Below are 7,813 nucleotides of genomic sequence, written 5' to 3' on the forward strand. Positions count from 1 at the left end.
TCATGTCTCTTTTGAATTCTCTTTGAGTTTTGGTGTATATATATATATAATATGCAAGGGCAAGATCATCACTGTAGGGTTAATGGGTTAAGGTATCCCAGTGAAATTCCCACAGGACAGCCCTTGCTACATTCCAAGAATGAGCAGGTGCAATGCTGTGATGGGGAAATTGCCTGTGTTCAACTTTCCTAGCATTTTCTCACCAGTGCAGTTTTCTATTTCCTCAAAACTTTTCGATAATAGTCCCCAAGATCATACTATGTCTTTGAGAATATCCATCAGGATTACCCCTTGGGACTCCCAAAAAAGTCATCACCATAAGCTTCTGAGGGGACCTCTCTTCCTTAAGTTTAACTGACTCAGCAGATTCCCTTTGGAAATCACTAGTTTGATTGGACCTTTTGTTTTGTAGGCATCGTTATCAAGATTGAGACAAGTAAATTACAGAAAGAACTTGTCTGTGGCCATCCACTGATGGCAACGACATATTTGAACACATTTTGTTTAGAATAACCATATATATGCAAGTTGAAACTAGAAACCTGGTAGCAATACTTTTTGACTTCACTCTTTGAGCATAACATAGCTTTTCTTATTTCCCTCGTATTTACTGGACTGGAACCAGCTGTCACAGCCTACTTATTTTTCTATCTCCTCTGCTTTGGACAATTTTGCATATTCAATGAAGCATCAATGCCACTTGTCCACCAAACTCTCCACCAACATCTGGCTACCCTTCATATAAGATTTAATCCTTAGCTACATGAAAGTTATTGGCCAGCTCTCTGGCTCTCCCTTGCATCTTCTTAACCCCCCACCTAACCAATCTGCAACTTTCTAAATCCAATCAACAAATCCTAGATGGTGTAGTGATTACACGCTGGCTGCAATCTTCCTGGTCAACAACTCAAAGACACCAGCAGCTCTCTGGGTTTTCTATTCTCATAACCAGTTACAGCCTCCTCCATAGACAGTGGGAGAGGGAGGAGCTGTGATTGTGCTGTCAACCAGGAGGGGGCAGTTCACAGGCTGCCCTGCCCATGGGGGATGACATTACCCCCAAGAGTTACTGCACTGGATGACATCAACACAAGTGACACCAGTTAGCATATTTTGCCACTACAACTTTATTAATTCTCTGCTTCCAATATCTTTTCTACCTTTCCTTAAGTGAGCAATGTTTCCTGCACACTGTTCACATGTCAATGCAGAATGCCATCTTCCTCAGAAGCTGCCTAAAGCACATAGATTGGCTTAAATGTCTCTTCCTTATGCTTCAAATATCAGGGTCCTTGGCATACCTCTTTACCTTAACCTGCAGCATGTTATACTGCAACTGTTTAATATCTACAGGGAAACTATTTATTTTTATATCCAAGTTCCCAGCATGGTGAAAGTTTGATGAACTGAATTATTACCATCAGTTGTCTTCTTACGATTTCAACTTATAATAAGCCCATTAGTTAATTAAGTTATATAATTAGAGTCTTTGGGTGGTGCCAGACATTAATGTGATTGGCTGCTAAAGGTTGATGGTTCAAGTTCACCGAGTTCTGCTTGGGTGAATCAGCCATTGAAAACCTTATGGAACAAAGTCTACTCCGACACATATAAGTCACTCACTGTAGGTCCAAATCCACCCAAGAGCAACAGTTCTGAGTTATTGTAAGAATTATAAGATATAACAAAAAAATTAAAATAAGCCTTGTAACCTAAAGAGATTAGAAGAACGTGAGAGAGCCATCTGGAAATTATAGTACTGGAACTTCAAATGCAATATCTGCCTAAACAAAACAAGGAATACTCCAAATTGCCAGAGAATTTTAGTTCTGAACAGCATAGCTACAAAGTCTAAAAGCCTGGATAAACTTATTTTATCATTATTATAATATAACAACAGACCATTTACTTTACTTGGACCTATCGTGCCAGAAAAGCTGGCCACCTGTTTTTATGCACAAATTCAAGTAAGAACAGTGATATTTTAAAAACTACTTCAATTAGGACATTCAGACAATTGTCTTAACAAGGACTGATTCAGCTAGAAATTCATGAAGCAAAATCAAAAGGCAATGGAAAGTAAAGTGACAAGATTTCAGGGAAACAATTGCTTCTTCTACATAGGAATTCAAAAGGGGCCCTGGTGGCACAAGAGTTAAATGCTTGCTAACCAAGCCTACTTAGTAGACCTGGCTACCTGCTTTCCACGAAGATTACAGTCTGGAAAACTGTAGTGGCAGTTCTAGTCTGTTACATGATGTGGCTATGAGGTGAAAATCATTGCGATGATACCAAGCAACGACACCTAGACATTCATAGCTGTTTTTTCTTTTTTTAAATCATAGCTGTTTTTTCTAAGAAAGCAGAGAAACTGGAGCTTTATTTATCCAGTATCTATCAAAAGTAAAGGAAGAGCCATCTGCTAATGTAGAGAAAGAACCATTTTCAATTAGTCAAGGTTTCAAGAAGTATGTTCACATATGTATTCTACCACTAAAGGTTTATGTGTTGTTGGTTGGACACAAACACCATCAAAATCTGAAATACAACACATAATTCAAGAATTTAGTCCTTTGAAAAATCACAACAGGAAGTCAGCTAACACACTTGACCCAACCAGTCTGGTATATCCTATCCAAGGACTGAAGTCCCAGGTAACAACCCCAGGCTTGAGTCTGTGCCAAGACAGTAAGGCCAAGTGTTCTACTTTCAGAACAAGAACTAAAAAACCCTATAATTGTGAACCAGATTAGGGAGATGCTGAAAAACGGAAATATAGAGGGCCAAAAAACATACAGTGCTTGTCATTCATCAGATGGAAAATTAAGTTTCTGTTGTAAAATAAATTACTGTTTATTTAATAGCATTGCTGAAGTACTATTTATTCAGTAACTATTACAATGCATAATGGAATCTGCTCTTTTGGGAATTAAAGAAGAAACTATATCACTAATATAATTGCATTTTAAAAAATATTTGAAGCATAAAGTATGTCCTCTTTCAAGGAAGAAGTTGCAAAGGTCTTAGGAGAAAAACATGTTGCATATAAATATTAAAAGAAAAGGACTACATGCTTAAAATGGCAATGAAATTTAAGAAAAGTTAGAAAAAGGATAAACCAAAAGAAACGGAAAAACAATTTAAAAAATGTTAACAAAGTTTGCCTTGGCAATTTGTTTAAGATTTATTACAACATTTAAATTTAAAAGTGTGCTTGGAATGTAACAATTTATAAGTATACTTAATTGAAATATAAGAAATATCCTTTGAAAACAGTCTACTACAAGACTATATGCTCCTTAAAAATAAAATCATTGATTTTTTTTATCACTATAGTAAAAAAACGAAAGTAACTGTATTCATTTGAAGTTTTCCCAAATGTATATAAAATGACTGTTAATGTTTCTAACACATTAAATATTCCCCGGGTACAAACGAATTCTTTAAAAACCAAGAGTAAATTTTAAAAATCCTTTAGAAGTTTTAAGTCTAGGAGTACTGTTTGTTTTCTTATCTGCCAATTGTGCATATGTATGCATTAAATAGGAGTAAGATGAGGCTCTCTACTCCTGTAAAGAGTTACAGTCTTAGAAACTTATCCTGTCCTACAGGGTTGCTGAGCCTCAATACTGAGCCTTTGGGCTTTATGCATTCAATACACTATATGTGCAATTGTAAGAACTTAATGGCTCAGTGAAGGTGTTAGTAATTGTTTTTCTTGTTTCCAAGGCTTTAAATGAGTTCTTAATGATAAAAATTAGGGCAATCTAAAAAAGAGTTTTCATTTATAGTTATGAAACACCTTCAATACAAAGCTTTTGAAATGTTTATACTTTCTTCACATCAGTAAGTAATTTTCAGTGCAAACTTAATGATAAAAACATAGATGTGCTTTTATCTTCTTCATATTGGTAATCCATGTGTTGATGCAAGGGTCAATTAGTCAAATCTCTATTTTCCTACAAAAGGAATTCTATCCTAACTAAATTGTAATTCACTACTCAATGGTCTCAAGAGAAACTGCAACCATGAGAAACGACACAAAAAATAAACTTAAGCATGTTGTCATGTAAATATCCCTTTAACCTTCTATCCATATTTAGTAAATAAAAAACCTAGAATGTGTATATCAAAATTAGAGCAGCTAATAATAACAGTTCCAACTATTAAAATATAGATTAAAAATAAAATCTTGAACACCTGCTCCGAGGACCAGGACTGGAGAAAGAAAGAGTGTGGAACTCTGAGCACTACTTCTATGTACCAGCACATCTTAAGAAAGACATAGCGAAGAAGCCCTATTGCAGTGATTATGTGTAGGGCTGCAAGCTACAAGGGCCACAGTTCGAAACTACCAGCAGCTCCACAGAAGAAAGACCAAAGGCTTTCTAGTAGTAGTAAACAATTACAGTCTCAGAAACCCCCCAGAGGCCATTCTACTCTGTCGTACAGGGTCACAGTCAGTACTGACTTAATGGCAATGAGAGGGTGAGATGGGTATGGAGCTTAAACGTGTTAGCAGTTGTTGACACTACTAAACGTGTTAGTAGTCTGCCACAAAGCTATAAAAGATTGTGTCATTGAGAAAGTCATAAAATTGTGTTCCTGGCCGTCACTGCCTCGCCAAAGGCTTTGCATTTGTAAAATGCCCGTTTCCATAGGCTGTCACATGCCTGGTTTCCATTGATAACCCTGAGTGCTCATGGTCCCAAACACTTGGGAACCTGGAGGGGCCATACTTGAGCAAACACCACTGCTCGCTTCAGCATGTCACTACTGCCACAGATGTAAACATTACATAGGCGAAGCAATTTGTGAATATGGCACAGAAAACTAACGCCTGTAATGCCACCGAACTTTGATGAGGATAAAGGTGGCTTGAAAAAATGTAGTTGTTGAGTTTTAATTTGCAAATTGATGCCACCGTGTCTCTGGCCACATCAGAGAGAAAACAGGACTCTTGTCTACCAGCTGTCAAAGTCGCTCTCAACCTCCTCTCCACTATCCCTCTTGGGTAATCCGAAGATAAGAGATTTCCCTAAAGCCAAACAAAGACCAGGAGTAAATGTCAAAATGGTTAGGCTGAGGGTGGTCCTTGTACAATAAAGGGTTTACTGAGCGCCTAACTATGGTGGGGTCGCTGAGAACCAAGGCAACAGCTGCCACTCTTCTAGTTCTCTATCCACTCGTGAGAAACGCGCGCGCGCGCGCGCACACACACACACACGCACACACGCACACACACACACACACACACACACACACAAGCACACTGCTCTGAGCAATAACTGGAAATACCACTCCAGAGGAGCAAATTGCGGGCGAAAGGCTGCGTGAGCAGGACCAGTACAGACGCGTGCTGGGAACTCGGAGGGACGCGCAGAACCACGTCCGGGCGACGTAGACAGAGCGAACCCGGGCCGCCGCCCCGGCCGCCGCGGGGCGCCCTTGCGCCCAAGGGCCGGCGACCGGCCGCCTAGCCGCGCGCGCAGGCGCCCCCAGCCGAGCCCCGCGGGGAGGCCACGGAGGCGACGCGGGACCCCAGCCCCAAAGCACAGAGGGACCCGCAGAGTCCCAACCCGTCCACCCGCATCGCCTGGGACCCTCAGCCGGCGCCCCTCAGCGTCTAGGGCCCTGGGGTTCAGGTGTTCGAAGCCCCGCGCCCCCACGCCAAGCCCAGCAGGCCGCGGACACGCGAGGAAGATACTGACCGCTCTGGCCTCGGCACGTCCTCTCGCGGCTGCCCCCTCCGAGGGACCCGCGCTTCGGGACGGACAGGACGAGTCCTCCAACCCTAGTCCGGTGAGGCGCCGGGGAGCTCTGAACGCGGCAAGACCCCCCTTTCCCTTTTCCGGACACCGGCCAGCCGTGGCGACCTGGTCCCCAGTGAGGAGGCTCCCGGCGACCGCCGCAGAGACGAGCCGCGGCTTACAGTTGAGGTTTGAAAAGTGCAGCCGCGACGGGAGGCGAAACTCTTTGGTCGGCCCCGCCCCCTCTTCCTGCAGGACCAATAAGCGCGCGGGGAGTGCGGGGGCTGGCTGTTGAGAAGATGGGCGGGGCGCAGGTCTGGAACGCGTGCTCTGGGCGGGGCCTCGGCGACGGGAGGGTGTGGCTCGCGTCCGAAGACTAGCGCCGGGGCCGCAGGTGGGGTTCGCTAGTGGGGAGCAGGGAGGTCGCGGTGGAGGCGCTGCGTGCCAGACTGTAGCTTTAATTAGAAGCATCCCTCTTGGCTTTCAGAGTGGTCAGGCTGTGACACGAGGTGTGACTGCCCAGGAGCTGGGGAGAGGAAGAAGGAAAGTTCCTCCCAACTGCTTCTGACTCTTGAGCCAACTCATGCGCCTACCAAGGACCTGTTTCCTGACTCCTTGCAGGTGAAGAGAGTTGTCCCCGTTGCCACAGTTGCTCGGCAGATTTTGGTGGGGAATGGAGAACGTTTATGGCCAACCCAGCACATATCGCGTGCTCCCGAGAGTGGTGGTCTTCTGAGGCCTGCCTCAAAAGAATGAATTCAAGATGAAAAACCGCAGCCGACTACTACTCCGCATCTGTTTGTTACCCCGTGAACAGAATGGGGGGGGGGGGAATCTTATTCCAGACACTACATATATTTTTAATGATTCTAAGATTGGTTGGCATAGTGGGTTATGTATTGAGCTACTAACCACAAGGTCAGCAGTTCCAAACCACCATGGGCCTGTGGGAGAAAGACGAAGCTTTCTATTTCCATAAAGAGTTATAGCCTAAGGGCCACACCAGAAGGTCTCCAAGTGGAATGAACTGGGTCCTACTTCAAAATTAGCTATACTCTGGAACTTAGGACTGAAATACCCAATGGGGAGAGGAAGCCAAAGCTGGCCACACCAAGACTGTGGAAATAGCATCGTTGGACCTTGGATGGGACCCTGGGCTTAGTGGGTGTCCAATGAAGAGACCCAGCCCCACCATCTATTTAGAACCTCAGTGTTCCCCTTGCGTTAACATGATAGGTTTTCATCTGAAAGGCAAGCCTGTCCTTTATAAGAAATGATAGAGGAAAAATTTCCGCTAGCATGACCCTCCCCCACGCTCAATGTAAACAGCTCACTCAATTAAGAAGTCAACCTGTACAAAGCAACAACTCATGGATTTGCAGTTTGCAGTTAGAATATACTGGCATAAACTCATATGAACAGTACCTTAAATTCTATGACATTAGATAAACTATTGATATCAATACAATTGCCTTATACCCTAGGTGCATGATTCTTTTTTGTTTCTATTATGTTTATTGGGGGGAGTTGTTTTTGTTGTTGCTCTTGTTGGTTCTGGTTTTTGTTTTTGTCCCAATATGACCGCCAAAGTATACCAAAGTTGTTTATAATCTGGGCATAAGCAGATAGTTTCTGGGCTCCCACATAAATTCTAGTCCCAATCTAAGAATAGTTAGTTCTTATAACATGGCCCTACTCGATACTTGTCTTCATGAAGAGGTCACAATGTATGGGTGCCGCAGCAAAGGGTGGCAAAGAAAGCGATGGTGACCAGCTATCAATTGAAATAGCATCTGGTTTCTAAAGGCTTGTATGCAGACAAGCAGCCATCTAAGTGGGACATCAACCAAGTCCACAAAGAAGAAGCACATCAGTGCGTGTGACCCAGCTGTGATGAAGGGAAAAGTATCAGAGCTTAAATTGTAGAAGGCTATGGAGGACAGTGAGAACATCTAGTCAGGTTAAGCCTCTCGCAGATCCTCTCTAGCCATAGGCAAGAGAGTCAAACAGCTTTACTCTCAGACAGAGATGATTGTACACTTGATTATGGTGGATTGAACCAT

This window comes from Echinops telfairi, unplaced genomic scaffold (assembly GCF_000313985.2).
Source record: "Echinops telfairi isolate 266 unplaced genomic scaffold, ASM31398v2 ScPeMD7_3;HRSCAF=10, whole genome shotgun sequence".
Classification (NCBI taxonomy): Eukaryota; Metazoa; Chordata; class Mammalia; order Afrosoricida; family Tenrecidae; genus Echinops; species Echinops telfairi.